Below are 19,309 nucleotides of genomic sequence, written 5' to 3' on the forward strand. Positions count from 1 at the left end.
GCATGTGGGAGTATGATAACAAATCCTTATCATCATCTTCCTTGTCTGGATTTGTAATATAAGCACATGTATCCTTGCATATCTTGCCAAGGAAATGCTCTAGTGTAGACATATAGCTTAACGGGTTCGGTTATGTATGGCTTGGAGATAATAGTGGAAAATCTTTAAGAAAATTAGGCGCATGCATTTGTAAACTTAGGTCCTTGAGAGGGAATCTTCTTTATAGTTTACTTGGGTGTATTTTTGCATCTTTTGTATCCTCACTTCTCCCATTCTTTCTTGATGGTCCTTCTATGACGTCTTTGATGGTGGGTGCAGGAGTAGCTACCTATTCTTTGATTGGATTCTCTCCTTTTGGAACTTTTCTTCTACATTGGGTGGTAACACTTTAGTACTAATTCCTCTAGTACTATTTCCTTGATTTTGTTGCTATAATCCTTCTCACTTTCCTCTTTTGCCTTACCTTCTATTGGTTATCCCTATTGTTATAGGGAAGGATTTCTTGTTGTTCTCCGAGGACCTCCTCTTGCTACATGTGGGTTTCACTGTGTTATGGAGATCTTCTATACTAAACAATAATGGTTCCTGTTGTTGCACTTGTGCTAGCAAATAACCAACATAACACAGGGGCCGATGCCAGGTTGATTGCCAAGTTTTTGCACGAAAATGTTATCACACGATTTGGTTATCCCTTAAGTAATGTGATAAATCCGGATTCTATAATTTCTTGATAAAAACTAGAATCTTGATCATATCCAAGTCCAAATTTATCAAATGAATGCTTAAATTTTATATCTATTATTTGTGGAAGGGTAAACTTACCTATACGAATATATTTGAGAAGATAAATAAGTGGAAAAAAATTTATGCGCTTTTGGATTACAAGATTTTGTGTAACTTGTTATCCAGATTGTTACTGTGATAATATAGTCAAGTAATAGCACCTGGCCTTTGCGGACAAGTGCAAGAAGAAGCATCACAACATTAGCATTAGGCATGTATATATCATGAAAATTGGAAGGTTTATCTAGAGGTCACTGTGCTAGAGATTAGACTTCAATTTGGTGGAATCGGCAACTCTTCAGCTTGTAAGGTTTCCACATGTTGAATGAATGTGGCCCATTTCCCAATCTCTCTCTCTAGCACATGAACATATGACTTTATCTCTTTAACCTAGTCTTCCAAGTTATTTTTGTTGGCTTCCATAATTCTAATGTACTCAATATGTTTTTTTAAAGATTATTTATTTCTTCTCCATACTCATCAAGTTTTTCAACTTGCTACCTATTTTCTTTGTGTTTTGGCAAGTTATCTTGATGCAATGCAACTTGTTTGCCCTTGTCTAGTTGGCTTGACCCTACTTCCAGTTATCTAGATTTAGAGCCAGAGTTTTATAGAGTTGGGTTCTCTGAGGTTTTGGCTAGCATACCATCAAATTCTCTTACCCCTCTAGATCCACCTACTTTGGATGAATCATCAAGCTTTCAAAGAGAGCTAGGGCTTCCGGTCTCGGCATCTAGATTTAATAAAAAAATTTGAATTGTTCAATACGTCTACCATATAAATCTTCCATGTGCTGTGATATTCTCGCCTCACATGTATCAATATCATTGCCTTTGAGCCCATAGACCTCCATATCTTCAACTTCCTCCACTGCATCCATTCGTCTTTATAGGATCTAGAGTCTAGCTTGATCAGATGTGGCTCGCAGCTTCATGTTGTCCCATGGCAAAAAGGTGCTGCTCCATTAGCTTTTGACATTTCAGCTCAGAGCTTGTAAACTTCTATTGAAATTCTAAGATTTCTTATTACATTTGGGCTTTATCATTATTAGCATCATGTAGAGCATCTTGTTGGAGAGCAGTTTGCCTCAAGGCCATGATTGGCTTCCAAGGCATACTAAATTGTTCTAGATTGTTGATAACTCTAGCCAGCTCCACTTTCAATTTACCACTTTCAATTTAAAGGGTTATCCATATTGAATTTTGTCAATCACCACCACCCATCTCTTTGACTCTTCTATGTAGTGCTAAAACCATCTCTCAGTAGATATGTTGGATTTGGTTATCACACCACATGTACCACATCTTATGTGCGACCACACATTTGTCCATCAATCAAAAGTGTCTCGCTCCGAATGTGTAACTGAGGAAGTACTTGATGCATAGGTGGCTTCCATGGGGTTCAATCATTCATGAGGTAGCCATTTCCCCTCACATTTCTATGCAACCCTGTTTAGTTTCCTTGTTATCATGCAGTGCTTGGCTGTTCTTTTGCGTTTTCCTCTTTTTCTAAGGGTCTATGGTATATTACATTATAATACACAAAGCTAATTCTTCTTATTTATAAGGTAGTAGGAATGCCTCAGTAAAGTATGCAAGTGTATATGTAATATGTATTGTGTAGGTCTATCTACATGGAAAATATCATTGAGTATATCATCAGGGTTCATGAGATGTTACACCTCTAATCAACAAATCCTTTTGATTACTAAATGAGTTAAATTCTTATTTCAAGCTGTTAAGCTCTATTATAAAGTTCTTTTTTTGCTTTATAATGTTCACAAACTTACTGTGGTCACTGGATTGATATAGTAAAGCTTTGCTCGCATGAATTTGTTTTGCCTAATACTTTTTTAGAACTCTAGATATGATCTCTCTAAGTATCATGAGCTTGTGTTTTCTCCCTTTTGTGTACTTTGCATCAATCGAGCATTTTGGAAGTGTTGTGCATACTTGGTAGTTTAGGAATCTAAAGTATAACTCTATAATGGTTTTTTTATATAGTACTTTTTGCAATTTGTACTGCATTTGTGAAGCTCTATGGTGCCTGTTTATATAATGTACTTGTTAACACCATAGTTCTTGGAAGTGTTGTGCATACTTCCTAGTATTTGTTGTGTTGTACTTCTGTAATTTATGCCACATTTGTGAAGATCTATAGTACTTGTTTATATAATTTGTTTGTTAACACCATAGTTTGTACTTGTTTATATAATTTGCTTGTTAACACCATACTATGTACTTGTTTATATAATTTGCTTGGTAACACCATAGTATGTATTGTCTTGGAAGTGTTTAGTATTTGTTGTGTTGTACTATTATGTATTATGTACTCAAATTTATACTATTTAGCACTTTTAGTTGCACTTGGTACTATTTTATTGAAACTTGAGGATCAAGATCCCATGGAGATGAAAGTGTACTAATCTTATATTAACAACATGATTAATTCTAATCTAAACTAAGGAGGATGATACCTAAACACAATCATGAGGATGAATACCCTAAACTAATTAAGCTTTAGACTCAAGCACAATTAGGTTGCAGGATTGAGACTTGTACTCATAAAGAGGCTTGAGAGCTTGCTTCATATTTCATTGCTTGAAATGGCCCCCTTTTATATGAGGAGGTACACTCTTGTGCTTGTACGCTAATGTGGGATAAGTCTCCACTCTTCTCTCTAGCTCACATGTCACCTCAAATCTCAACACTCTCCCTTAATGGTGACTTGACTTGTCTTTGAGGCCTAGAGGTCATCTCTAAGAGTGAGGTCCCCCCCTTGATAGAGACTTGACCTATCTTTCACGTCTAGAGGTCTCTTCTAAGAGTAAGGTTACAAATTTTGGCTATTTCTTCTACCTTGGCTATATCATTGTGCTAGAGGGTAGGACATACAATGTTTTTAGAAAAGTCTGATGTTTGGAGCTAGAGGCATCATTTTCTGCCACAAAAAGTGACCATCTTCTACTTTGGCTACATCATTGCTAGAGGGTAGGACATATAATGTTTTTAAAAAAGATGTTTGGAGGTAGAGGCATCATTTTCTGGCACAAAGTGACCATCTTCCACATAGTTCTTTTCTTGATTCTGTTTGCAATAGCAATGTTCTTTCAAGTGCCCAATCTTTCCATAAGCACTACAAATTCTTTTTGGTTTATTTTTGAAATGACAATTTGCAAAGATGTGACCAATCTTGCCACTGTGAGTAGATCTAACAATTTTTCCAGAATACAAAGCATTTTGACTGATTTCTTGAGTGACAATTGATGTGTTTTTAAGTTTAGACTCATGCTCAAGTAGTGAAGACTCAACTTCAATTAGGGATTTATTGACATTTTTGAGTGTAGACATAAGAACATCATAGGGAGTTTTGTTGATGCTCTTAAGAAGAACTGCAACCGCTTCATCTTCTTCTTGATTCTTGCAAGTTGTTGCTTGAGTGCCTTGAACTTATTTATGTGAGCCTCCAGCTTCTTCTTTGTCCAATCTGTCAAACTACATGAAAAGGTTAATCTTGGAGCTCTTGGTTTTGCTTCCAAAGGCTTTATTGAGTTCATCCCATGCCTTTTTGTAATCTTTTATCCTTGCAATGTGATGCATGACTTCATCTCCTAAACTTTGAGCTATTATGCCAAGTGCTTTGTGATTGTCAAATGTGTTAAGTGACACGTTATCACTATCTTCACTAGGCTCAATTAGATCCCGAAGCCCTTTTCTCATCAATGTGTACATGGTTTTCATTTGCCAAGTGTAGAAATTATCCCCATTAAGATTATTTTACTCTATTATGAGTTTCTCCCCATCATGCAGACAAAGGGGTCTTACTGATAGTATCGGCAATGTCTATCCCTTTTTACAACATGCAATGAGGTCGTCTTTGCACGTGATATTGATTCATTGGCGAGTGTCTAGTCCTTGTACAAGATTGGCGATGAAAAACTCTCTTCAATTGAGTAATGCAAAGGATGGAATGAATTTTGATGCAAGAGATAATTTCCCACAATGAAATGATATCCTAATATTCCAATTTTGAACTTTAATTAGCTTAATCTTTGTTAATACTACACTAATGATAGTAGTTAGTGCTTAATTACAATGATTAATATGGCTAAATTTTGGAGGCTTCAATTGAGCTCATTGGTGAGAGATATGTTAGGGCTTTTGGCATTGAACTCTCTTTCTTGATGAGAATCTTGGGTTTGAGTTAAATAACCTACTCTTCTTTGGCAAAAACGGGCACAATCCTATGAGAAATGGTGACTATTTTTTTGCCTGGTTCTCCTCATCAGTGGACGAAACTCAATAAGATTCAAGTTATAGGATCCTTACACTATGCTCTAGCCATAGCTAAGAGCATTTGACTCAATTCATTGTGTAGAGGTAGGATGGCACAAAAGAATTAAAAATGGCCATACAACAAATTTGTTTGATAGATGACAAATTTGATGTTTGGTGTGTGTGGTCGCCTACCAAGGTAAAAGATATGCCTAGGAGAACTTGCTCAATGATCAAGAGGATAGGGAGATTAGAGCTTTGCAATCTCAACCTCTCTTCTTGAGTAAAGGATAAGGTTGAGGTTTAGTGGGAAATGATAACTAATAAAATGAGATTAATGCAAATGATGCTAGAGAGGGTGAATGCTAAGGTGAAAGGAGCAAGAGACTTAGCTTTGATACCATGTTGAAACTTGAGGATCAAGCTCCCATGGAGATGAAAGTGTACCAATCCTATATTAACAACATGATTAATTTTAATGTAAACTAAGGAGGATGATATCGAAACACAATCATGATGAATACCCTAAACTAATTAAGCTTTAGACTTAAGCATAATTAGGTTACAAGATTAAGACTTGTACTCATAAACATGCTTGAGAGGTTGCTTCATATTTCATTGCTTGAAATGGCCCCCTTTTATATGACGAGGTACACTCTTGTGCTTGTACATCAATGTGGGATAAGTCTCCACTCTTCTCTCTAGCTCACATGTCACCGCAAATCTCAACATACTTCATGTCCACAATTGGATTATAATAGGCATAAGATCTTTTGGAAGTGTTGTGCATTGTTGGAAGTTTTTATAGTATATCAAGTGCTACTGTTCTTTTTTCAGTACTATTCATAATTTTATAGTTTGTTCTCTGTTGAAAGTGTTGTGTATACTTTCTAGTATTTGTTGTGTTGTACTATTATGTATTGTGTACTCAAATTTGTACTACTCAGCACTTTTAGTTGCACTTGGTACTACATGCCCACAATTGGATTATAATAGGCATCTAGAGCTATTATACTAATAGAAGTATACATAGTACTATTTGTGTAGTATGCATCATTACAGGATCTAAAGTTTTCATGGCATGCTATATATTTATAGTACTATGAAAAACAAATAGTGGAGTGCTATGTTATACTAATAGAAGTATACATAGTACTATTTGTGTAGTATGCATCACTACAGGATCTAAAGTTTTCATGGCATGCTATATATTTATAGTACTATGAAAAACAAATAGTGGAGTGCTATGTTATACTAATAGAAGTATACATAGTACTATTTGTGTAGTATGCATCACTACAGGATCTAAAGTTTTCATGGCATGCTATATATTTATAGTACTATGAAAAACAAATAGTGGAGGGCTATGTTATCTTATATATTACTATTGAGGATCAAGTATTTTAGTACTATGCATGAGAAATCTTTGCACTATTTTCTTATTGTTTTAGTACTATGCCAATGAAACAACATTGGAGTACTATTTAGTACTATTCTCTTAGAACTTATCTGTACTATACAATACTATATCTAAATATGCACTTGAAAGTGTTGGGTCATACTTGATTTGTAAAAGCTATATACACTATTCTGCACTATTGCATAATTAGTAGTACTATTTAGACCTTTTGGAAAATATGCAGGGCTCATATTATAATATTTAGTATAGTTGTTTCCTTTGTACTACCAAAACTCCTCTTGTATAGTTTTAGAAGTAGTTCTAGTTCTTTTTGTGTACTTTTAAAGAGCTATGTGTACTATAAACTCTTTTGCCACAACTGATTTAGTACTTCTTTATGTAGTACTTCACAATCTACTTGCTTACACTACAGTAGTGTGAAGTTTTTTTCTTTGACAGACCTCTATTGATTTCTAAGTTCTAGTCCCTTGCTTTGTTTTTGTGAGTTGTTTTTGCTTTGTAAGACTTACTTGAATTATTCTACAGGTGCACCATGTACTTTATTAGTCAAGGTAAAGCGTGATAGTGAGTGTGCATCTCTTGACACTGTTAGCCTACAGACTCTAAGCTGTTTTACATTTGTGTTTGCATTGAAGACTAGGGTCCAATATTCTCTATAGGCATCGTGCAAAAAAACTGTTAGTAAGGAAGATGGTGATGGTAGTGCATATGACAAGGACAAGATGTTGCCTACTAAGAGGGTCAAAAGGCAACAACAAATGACCAAGAAGAACACTAAAAAGGATGCATCACATTTTTAGAAGGGTGTGATTATTATTGATGATGCAGAGAAATATTTAAAGACATCTCTAGTTCATAGGTCGTTGAGATTTGGTGGCCCACTGTCTACTGATTTGATCAACGAAGAAACTGGTATGCATATCATTCCTCTATTTCTTTGTCACTTCTATATAGATTAAATTGTGATATGTGATGATCCCTTACATTGCTGTCCATGACCTTATAGATAAAAAATAATCTAGTGCAAAAAAGGAGAAGGCTTTACAATGAAGCTAGAGCTTATTGACATGAAGTGACGAGCAAAGAAGAGTAGCACCATGGGATTGTTGTTTAAGCCTAGAAAGAAGAAGAAGGGGAAGGAGGCCTCTGAATTTGGTCTGAGAAAAGGTAGGTGATCCTATTATGCAGATTTAATTGCCTTAACACTATGCCTGGAATTGTTATGTGTTTGCTGTTTAGGGACATGTTCGATATTTGGACTGTTTCCTTGTTTCTTGAATGGACATAGTGTCTTTTTCAAAGGATATTGCAAAAGAGGACAATGAAATGCAAGACAGTGTTAGCCTATAGACTCAAAACTGTTCTACAATTATGACTACATTGAAGACTGGGGTCCAAGATTTTGTACAAGCAGCATCGTTGGAAAAAATTGTTTACAAGGAAGACAGTGTGATGGTAGTGTGTACGACGAGGACAAACGCAAAACATTGTCGATTGACAGACTTTAAATTGTTTTGTAGTTATGAGGGCAGTGAAGACTAGGGTCCAAGATTTTCTGTATAGGCATCGTGCGAAAAATTGTTGATAAGGAGGAGGGTGATGTTGAATGGACACAGTGTCGTTCTTAGAGGAGACTGCAAAAGAGGATAATGTAATGCAAGACATGGACCTAGAAAGTGTAGAGCTATTGCATGGATGTAGACAAGCAGCTCCAAGACCTTAAAGGCACATTTGGGGCAACAAATGGGAAAGAGACCAATGAGGCAGAAGTAGAAATTGACAAAAATGACGACAACGATGTGCTCTTTTTGAATTGTAGGTTGGTGGAAAAGAGGGCCGTGGGTGGAGGACATGGACAATTGGCAAGGTGCATTATAAATTACACTAGAAGAGGGTGATCAAAGCACACTGTTGGCTAGTAGATGACAAGCTTGGTGCGATTTTTGCTAGAGTTGTTGTTGCTGCATCCAAAGAAAGGGGTTGTGCGGACATCTGTGTGGTGATGCAAGAAAGGTAGTGTTGTGAATGAGTTAGGAAACCTTATGCCTCTTGACGTGCTTTTACTATCTGTATATCCTTTTCTAGAAGAGGATAAGCAAGAAGGGATATACTTTTAATGTTGGACCAGACCTATCAGTGCCCGTTAAAGTCAATGGACCAAACCTATTCACTATCCGCATCATTGAATGACATCGACATGGGGGAAGAAGACATTGGAGTAAAGCAGGGGTTGGGGTTGTGTAAGGGCAAAGAGGTGGTGCACACTGCATAGGATTTCAATGAAGAAGGTTTAGAAGAGGATAAGCAAGAAAGTGTTGCAGCAAGTAGTGCAATGGAAGAGACAGCCATGGATGGATGTAGAGTTACTCTGAATGTTAGACCAGACATGTCAGTGCCTGCTATTGAAGGTAGTGCAATCAATGTAGACATCAACATGGGGGGAGAAAGAATAGAGGTAGATGAATTGGGAATGCACCAACAAACTTTACATGGGAATGTTTTAGAGTCAACAAACATGAGGTGTCACTGAGGACTGGCTTACAAAGTTTCTCTTCGTCTTGTGTGTGCACACTTTAGAGTAGCCACCTGGTTAAGCATTACTGACAAGAATCTATGGCTCCTACTTCATCGCATTTATAACACCTTGAATAAGACAGGGGCGAGAAGTGTCATTCAAGTTTCTCTCTCCCAAGAATAGTGCACCACAAAAGATGAGTACTGTCACCTCTCGATGGGCTTGATCAATGTCTATTTCTCAACAAGCCCTTTGCCACTATGTCAAGATATTGCATTGAGTATAATCCCAACTACACTTTGATGATTGATGACACAGAGGAGAAGGGGGTGCTGAATCCACCACACACATGTATTTGACCGAGACGGAGTACAATGGTGACCCTAATGACAATGAGCTCCTAACAGTCTTGTTACCATACTTGCTATGGTTTTGGTAGAATTTTGAGGAATGATGCTTGAATTTCTAAGAGCATACCCATATCATTACCACCTATTTCAAGTTGCATGAGAATAAATTGGTATGTCACCAATGCTTTTACTGCAAACAAACTAGACACCCATCCAGAGTATAGTGATCCAATTCTTAAGAATTTTTTTAAATTAGTATTTACATATCCAATGCCATGGCTTTTGAAAGAAGATTGAATGCACTCCCACATATTACTAGAGGATAAGAACCCATGGACTTGGGCAAATGTTCACTAGACACAACTTCTTCGATACACTAGACAAACGAGAACTAACTTGTGCAAAATAGACTTAGATAACTAAATCTCTATATACATTATACGTATATGCTAGCGCCATAAGCGAAAATACACACAGAGGGATGTGTTTCTATGTGTGTATAGATAATAACACAAAAGAAGTGTATATGTAGTAGTACATTCACTTGCCCTTCTTTTTAGGCTTATCACCTTCTTTCTATGCATCCTTACCTAAGGATTCTTATTTTGGCTTATAGCCACTATGTGAAGAAGTTTTACCTTTGCCTTTCTGGTTGGTAACAAAAGCTTGGTCACCAGCTCGCATAACAGATCTGTTTTTCCTAGACTGCTCTTCTTGCAGAGTACTGAAACCAGGTCATCAAATGTAAGGGCATTTGGATTTCCCTTCATCATCATGAGTCTAAGGGTGGAGGTAAAACTTTGATAAGAATCTGGCAATGCATTGAGAATTGTGGGCACCAATGTACTATCAAGATAATCTCATCCACACTAGTAAGCTACTCCTTAAAATCTTTGATTTTTGTCAAGAAGCCGTCCATTGAGTCTCTCTCATTCATGTGCTCAAACTCTTTTGGCTTCTGCTCTAAAGCATGTTCTTCTACCCATGTCGAGGTATTGTATTTTATGTTCTTTTTGACCATTTTGCCTTGTATGCACAATGGGGATTGGGAACTGAACATAAGGCATTTTGCTCCTCACTTGTAGAGGCATTAAGGATGGTTGGTTTTGAAGGAGCTCATCTTCTCTTAAAGATGTCAATTGAAAGCTTTTAAGCAAGACTGCATAGAATTTGGGGAATGGCAATTCCGAGATTGATCTTTCTTTTGCCATTGCTTCACTTGGTTTAGATGAGGAACAACTCGTAGCATGATCATCTTCCAACATGTTGTCATCTAAATGTACTGTTTCTTTACAACATTGATTGAATATTTTCGAGTTGGATACAAAATGATCAAGTTTTGTAAGCTGTTTTTCTTTAAGCCCATCATGAAACATCTCTTCAATTGAAAATCGTTTAATTTCTCCTATGACTCACATTGTGAGTCCAAGAGTTTTATCTGAAGGATAAAATCTCCAATGATTTCGTTTGGTTTACGCTCAATTGATAATAGAGTTCTTTTGTGCTGCACTTCACCGATCACCTTGTCTTGAAAAACCATGGATAAAGCTGTTTTTAAGGTTCTGACATTGGTCTTGATTGCCGGCATCAAATGTGATGAACCATCAGACTAGATTTTCCCTCTAAGCATAGGTTCAACGCATGTACCTTGGTGGGGCAGTTGGGATTTCCAAAGGCTTCACATCTCTATTCAAACATTTGTATGAATTGAACAGGATCTGTTGTTCCATCGTATTTGTTCATAATTTTGGAACTCTGTACGGCTGTATTTCTGTATGAGTCTCACTGAGGTCGTATGTGAGTGCTCTTATTGGAAGGGACTCATTTAGTCCTTAGGCTACTCCCTTTCCTAGACAAGTCAGTATGTCCAAGGTGTGGGCATCCAGGAAAGGGTTATAGAATTTGTGGAGATAGGTAAAGAACCAAAGCCCGATAGAATTGAAGTGACAAGGGGTACAAAACCCAATGACATGCTTGTTATAGGCATGGTCAATGGTATTGGGAGATCAATTTGCAGCATAGATCTCAATGGCTTGAAGATGTTAGCCATTGGGTTCAGTCCTTGTGTGATCCCTAGCAATCCCTCTATCATTTGCCATGTCTGATTGCCTAAATGCTCCTTAATGAGCAAGCACACATTTTTTTTTTGGCTTTTTATATTTTCTCATAGTTCGTTTACAGCTTCAAGTGGCCTGGCGTTCTCTTCGTTGGGTTAAACGAGTGTCCGTTTTCTTAATTATCTTAGGTGCTATACGCACGTGAACCTCTTAGAGATATTTTTCTGGAAAAAGTGCAGGCTAGTAACTTTCCAGATGGAAGAGGGGGTCCTAAAACCTATTTTCCATAACTGTCTCAAGACGAAAAAAAATTATAGTCTTTTTGGAGTAGGACAACTTTGTTTCCTTGTGTCATTTGTGATTTTGTCGTTTAGACTCTCAAAAAGTAGCCCGAATACAGTTCGACGTCGTTTTCACATTGTTTTTTGTGATTTTTCATGCTTTTCGGATTGTTTCTTGCCTCGATTTCCAGGTCAAAATTTGAGGTTGCTGGTCGGAGGCCAAAACGATCGATTATGACTTTGGACGGCCAAGACCAAAGGTAAAGAGCTTGATGTCAGCTTTCTGATGAGCCCTAGAGTGCTTTCATCGGATATATGGTTTAGGAGATACGAGCCTCCAAACAGGGTGTGTTTTTTTTAATGGCGTGAGGTCTTAAGGTGTGAGACCCTTAATCCCTGAAAGGCTTGGCCGCCGTGAAACTCTTGGCCATGAAAGGCTTGGCTGTGAAATGCTTTTCGTGAAATGGGTTAATTCCGTGAAGGGTTATTCCGTGAAGGATAATTTCATGAAATGGAATTTCGTGAAGGGTAATTCCATATGAAATGGAATTCCATGAAATGTAATTCCGTGAAGGGTAATCCCGTGAAATGGCTTGGAACTGTGAAACTCTTGGCTGCGAAAGGCTTTTTTTTTAAATTTTTTTTAATTTTTTAATTTTTTGTGGAAAAAAATTTGGGAGTCTAGTGGGAAATACGAATTTCCTTGTTTCGGGGGAATATTTTTTGAATTTAAATTTAAGGAGATATTGGCATTTTTCCAAAAAGGTAAGTGGAAATAAAAAAAGTCAACCTTTTTATGACGCCCCAAGATGGACAATTTGACAACTCATGAGTATCTACTCATTGAATGCTCATTAGCCTTAATGAGTTATGTAAAAAAAAGATTAAAAATTAATCCTTTCACTAATCTTTTCCTCTTTTACACTAATCAAAGACTCTAATTAACCACTAATCCCTAATTCATTCACACAGTTGAGCACATCATTGGATAGAGCAAGGGAATGCTAATCTATGTAAATCAACAAATGTATAAATTAATCTAAAATAGGAGATTAATTAGACTCTTAATTTTGGTCTCCTCTTTTAAGGCAAAATTAAGCAAAGAGAGTTAAATTCCTCCAATTGATGAAGAAATTGATGTAATTAGGTGTTTTGATGCATCTAGATGCTCTCAAAACACTATTTTCGACTACTCACGTGATCAAATTTAAACCCCAAATTAATACATTTTCTAATTTTTAAGCCTCATAAATAAGATTAATCACCCTTAATGATAAAAACCAGTCCATTAAGAGAAATTAATCGAATTCAAGGATTTTTTATGGTTTTAAGAATTTTTTTAAAGAATTAAGCTACTCTTAATGCTTGATAACACTCTAATGTAAACAATTCAAACAAAACACACACAATTAAGCTAAAATTAATGATTTTAGTTTTATGTTTAACACTAAAGAGAGCTAACATTCACTAAAAATTGCATTCTATTGCATTGTTTGATGCAATGGTGCAAACTAAGCCTAATACAAACTATGTGCAAGTCCTAAGAACATGAAAAACCACAATAACAACAACAAAAACAACAACTTAAGCTAAAAATTAAGAAAAAAATATTCTTTACAAAAATAAAAAAGAGAGCTATGCTACACCAAATTACTATCAAATCCACATCTTTTTCATGGGAAACCATTAATCAATATAATGGACAATGGGTAATGCATAGATTAGAGGAAAAACAATGGAAAAATCCAAGGGATGGATTCCCGGCAGCAGCAGTGCCAAAAATGTTATGGCTCACCCTAACCCTCCTTGAAACACATCTAACAAGAGATTACCTGTTGAACCGCAACTATCGTGATGAGGATCTTTCCAATGGCTGAGCTCGTAACCCTTGAGGTCTCCAAGCTCTATAACTCCTTGAGACACAATTCCACCATGCCTCCCGCCGCCAGAGCGTTGTCACACCGCCCCACGTTGCACTACGGATACTCATCCCTCCGTTCACCTCACGTCACTCACACACACTCACTAGCATGCATTAGGGAGAGAGATTAGCAAGAGAAAGTCTCCATTGCACAATGAGAGATCTTCACTTATATACATGGTCATAAGTGTTCACAGTCACTTAAACTGTGGCCGACCGGGCACTTTAGGCTTATAAGAGGCCTTATGCTATTACAAAATGACTACTCTCATAATATATACATGAAGTACATCACTTAGGACTTCATCGTAACTTGCTACCACATGCTCTTGAAGCGAGAATCACCATAAATACTCCGTTACACTAGTACGGGCACCCATCCAAGTTGTAGCTTTGGACACTATTGCTTCATATCTTGAATGTATGATTCTTTGGTGTATCTATCGTGACTCCTTGTGATGTAAGATAATGGAGGTAGATCTTGTTAACCCTAGAATTGGGTTAACAACTCTATGTGCTTCTCTGCTCTTAGATAACCTGCTGCTATGAGCTCCACCAATAAACCTAGCTCTTAGAAAACTCACCACATCAGCCGCACACTTTAATGTCTAGCCATTTGGTTTTAGTTGCTCCTGTGTAAGTGTTCTCTTAATCACTACAGAGTGCCATCATGATCTCCTTTCCCATGACTTGAAGCTAAAAAATTCCATGTTATTTCTAGGCCAGTGATGTTAAAGTACCGTGCAAACAAAATAGAATGGCGTTTTCCCTTCAATTGTGAGGCATCTCCATCGGACCACACCTAATTCCATTTTCAATTTAAGACCCTTATCTTTAAGCCACTTGTCATGCAAGAGGAAGAAATGTTGCACGAACAATGTGTCATGCATGTTATCATTGGAGATATAGAAATGCATGCTTTTCTTAATATCACCTAAAGGTAACCAAAAATATGATATATGCACCAAGATAGTCACCTGATTACAATACTAGTGCATGGACTGAATTTCATTTTTCTCTTTAAAAAAATAATTATTGGCAAAATCAACTACGGAAACCACCACATCAGTTGGGAAATTTTGAAACACAGTCTTTAAACTGCTAAGCTTGCCATCTATCGTTGAAGTTATGATTGGAGAAATTGGTGAGGTGTTTTTGCAACAAGGATATGATTTCTCTACACTGCATCAATTGAATCACAAGATCCTTTCTCTTCTTTTTCTCTCCCGCATTGTTACATGTATATATTTTATCATATTTTTGATGAATTAATAATCGTACAAAAATATGTTTAATTGAATTTGTGCAGGATTTAGCTTAATGAAATATATTTAATTTAATTTGTGCAGGATTTAGCTTAATAAAATATATTTAATTTAATTTGTGCAGGATTTAGCTTAATGGAATATGCAAGTGAGCACAAGATTAATATATGTGTAAATGTGTACAAAGTTATTTTATGTAACAAGGCCCAATAGCAATTATATTTGGAAAAATATTTTTATATGTACAAATCTTAGAGATTTTAATATGATTAAAAATATGTAAAGCAATACCCCAAAAGTGGGAAAAGCAAGCCCAATTTGTACGCTCATCTATTCTTAGCTCCTTGGGCTATTTTTATGAATAAAATTCTCTAAATACTCATGTCGTGGAAGTGGAGCTACACGGTATGGGGGGGAGATTGCACCCAATCTTGTCTTGATGGTGATACTATTTTATTTTTCTTTCTTTGTGCTATGCTATGTTATTTTATTTCAATTTAATTCAAATCTTTGTTTTAATTTTTGATATATTTTATGAGTTTTTTATTATTTCTTCTCAAGAAGTACAAAAGGGTCCCGTGATAATGATATCGTGACAATGGTATCATAGCTTTGGTTTAATTTAATCTTCTTGTCAAAGACTTGTGGACAAAGAGGTGAGACTTGTGACAAAGAGGTGAAAGAGACAAAGGAAAATGTGATTTTGATAAATTTTTAATTTAATTTGAAGAAGAACACTTTTATGGATTTATAATTATGTATGGTTGAAAGAAGGCTTGTTTTTAACCATTGGATAACAAATCTCCATGAATATACATTGGATAACAAATCTCAATGAATATATATTACATTGGATAACAAATCTCAATGAATATATATTGGCGATGAATATATTTCCCATTGCTCAAAGGCTAAAGGTAGGTGGAAAACTATTAGTGGGTTTATGAAAACCACAAAAAATCTCACTAATCCATCTTCATCTCACTAATCCTCTTAATAATCCATCTTTATAGATGAAATCAGTTCATTGAAGTGATCTTTGGACGAGTTTCAGAATTGCTAAGCTTATCCTCCTCTTAATTTGTATAATGGAGGGCTAATATAAATTTGCCAACTCAAAGATTTTAAAATTAGCCTCTTTTGAAGAAAAACAGGCTACGCCAATTTCAAGAGGGAAGAAGATTAAAGTTATATATATATATATATATATATATATATATATATATATATTTTCCACTCCAATTTCAAGAGGGAAGAAGATTAAAGTTATATATATATATATTTTCCACTCCAATTCTTCTCTCTGTCTGGGCGGTAGAGGGCGTCGCGCGGTTTGTAAAAGGAGATAAGTTTATTAATTATAAAGTTAAAATATATAAGTTCTTTAAAAAAAAATATTTTTGCGGGTTTATTTTTCTCCCACTCGTCGACGATATATATAAATATATATATATATATATATACATGAAAGTTTCTTACTCCCTCGGTGAAAATCTCCTTTAGTAATTTTTCTTTTTAAATGTAAAGCTTTTATATTAAAAGCCTTAAAAGCTTTATATATATATATAAAATTTCTATTAAATCTTCTACTCTTTTCATTGTTTGAAACACATATATATATATATATATATACATATATATATACATATATGTATATGTATACATTTTAAGGTTTTAAAACAAGAGTTTTAAAACCTTAAAATTTTATATTATGATCTCTTAAAACTAAATTCAAAGGCTTTCAAATGTTTTTATCTCCTAATTTTTTTATTATCTAACTTAAATCTTCCATGATTATATTAATACTATTAATTCTTTCACAAAATACCGAAGTTGCATCAAGGCCTTCCTTTCAAGGCTTAGAAGAGAGACCCTAAATTCTTTGTTCCAGTCTAATTATTTTTGTGATGCAGAGATTACAATATTTTCAGGATATCTACATTTCAAAAGTTTTCACATTTTTGTGATATTTGAACACCAATTTTATTGTTTATTCTCAACTCATCACACCTTGAGGTAATTTTTCTTATCTATGATTATTAATTGCATAAGTCATATCTACAATTTGTTTATCTAATACTTTACCATGTAGATGTGCTTCCCCAACATCATATGAGTACATATTCAACCCACTCATTAATTACATTGTGTTGATACTAATTAATTCAAGATATATGAATCTTAGAACTTCTTTTAAATTGTTTGGTACCATATAGCATGTGCAGTAATATTTCTCTTTCAGAATGATTCCAGCACTCCCTAGTAAGTTCCTCCATATTCCATAATTAAAACATCATATATACTTACGATATTTGTGACCTTTTAATGATGTATTTTGTAGCAAAGCTGTTAGACACTTTGCAAGTAAGTTGCTATCCTTCATAGCTTAATAAATAAATTTTCCAATATTTCTATGTAAGTTTTATCTTTCAGACGGTGACTCAAACACCTTCCAAGTAAGTTCTTATACCTATTCTTACAATAATGATCATGCTTAAATAATTATGCATAGAAATTTCAATTCATACTACTCTAAGTTCTATTTCTTGTAAAGTCATAATTAAAAATAACTCTAGTTACATTTGAAAGAATAATTATATTTCAATCCATTCGCATTGTTTCTCATTTTTCTCAATGTAGGAGCATCATTGCAATCTTACGCGCTTAACTCAACCTTCTAATTGCCGAATTTCATGTTTATTATTCAAGTTTATTTCAACTTCAAATTAATCTTTCATCATCCAGACTTGTTCACTTAATCAAGATGGTTAGAATCATTAGTAGTTATTCGTGTTTTTATCAAATTTATCCATTTTTTAAATTATAATCTCACATCCCCTCAAACAACTTTTCTAGCTCAAGGTTAGCATTTTCCTATCCTTATATCCATAAGCAATTTAACTTTTATTTTTATAATGATAAGTTTCTCATAAGATTCTGATTAATAACTTTATATATACCATATCCATAGAAGTAATAACGATTCACATCTATTTCGAGTATTGATATTGTTTTTGACAGATTATTTCTATGACACCAATGACAGAGGTATGTATATGTATATATACTCGCTTTTATTTTAAAAAACTTTTTCATGTGAGTTTTTATAAAAAATTTACAACTTAAGAACCTAATTAATAAACCTTAGATTCAACATTAAGATTAGTTCAAGTTCAATAACTTAAATGAAATTTCTAGATAGAGAAACTTTGTGTCGGAATTTAAGTTTCAGAGGGAGCTGGCCACTCCGCCTCAAACTTCTATTCTAAAGGAAGTGCTGTATGGAATTAGTATGGTGGTATGAGACATCAGATTAGTTTCATATACTTACTCCAGACACATTTATGTCTTCTATCTTTTTACCATCCTATGTGTGTATGTACAATGCGCCTATGTGGTATGGAACACTTAGACAGACTCGTCTTACATACATTCATTTGATTGGTTCATTGCGTATGCATTATGTGTAGATCTAGCCTTCCACATCAATCATGAAGCTATCCTCTCATGGGTTTATGCAACTGTATATCGAAGACGCCCATATATGGCATGCTTTTGGGCCTCCACTGTTTGTTTCAGTTGGTTTGTTTGGAGGGGTGATTCCCGGGGTACTTACGCCTGGTAAACATGTGTGGTTGCCTCCACTGTTTGTTTCAGTTGGTTCGTATGGAGGGGTGATTCTCGGGGTACTTATGCTTGGCAAACATGTGTATGGTTGTTATTTGATTATTTATGGGTTGTCTATATCTCAAGACGACGTTGGGATTTATTGATGTGTTCAATTATTTGTTTAACTACCGTGGATAGCATCTGAGTATAGCAACGAGAAGTGCGAGGGTACTGATTAAGGTGTCACACTGCATGAGATGTGTGAGGGTACCGATTGGGGTATCGTATGGCTAGTGGATTGAGAGGTGGTATGAAGATGATGGATCATTTTTCTTTTATATTAAACTTTTTGTACATGTTATTTTTTATTTGATAATCAGTGTGACGATTACCAATTTTGATGTCGCACAACTTTTCTTGATTGGTATTCCATGTCCATAAGAACCTCTGAGTCATGCCTTTGTGCCTCTCTGAGCCATGTTAGGACCTCTAAGTTTACCTTGCAGGTTATGACATTAACAATCTTGTTCTCTCAGCATTTTTCTTACACAACTGAGGACAGTTGCTTCCTCAAAAACGGGAGAACTATATATATTTAATCATATTCTTGATGAATTAATAATCATACAAAAATATGTTTAATTTAATTTATGCAGGATTCTACTTAAAGGAACGTGCAAGTGAGCACAAGATTGATATATGTGCAAATGTGTACAAAGTTATTTTATGTAACCAGGCTCAGTAGCAATTAGATTTGGGCAAAGGTTTTTATATGTACAAACCTTAGGGATTTTGATATGATTAAAAATATGTAAAGAAATACCCAAAAGTGGG

The sequence above is a fragment of the Cibotium barometz genome, chromosome 30 (assembly GCF_041138505.1).
Source record: "Cibotium barometz isolate CiBa-2024 chromosome 30, ASM4113850v1, whole genome shotgun sequence".
NCBI lineage: Eukaryota > Viridiplantae > Streptophyta > Polypodiopsida > Cyatheales > Cibotiaceae > Cibotium > Cibotium barometz.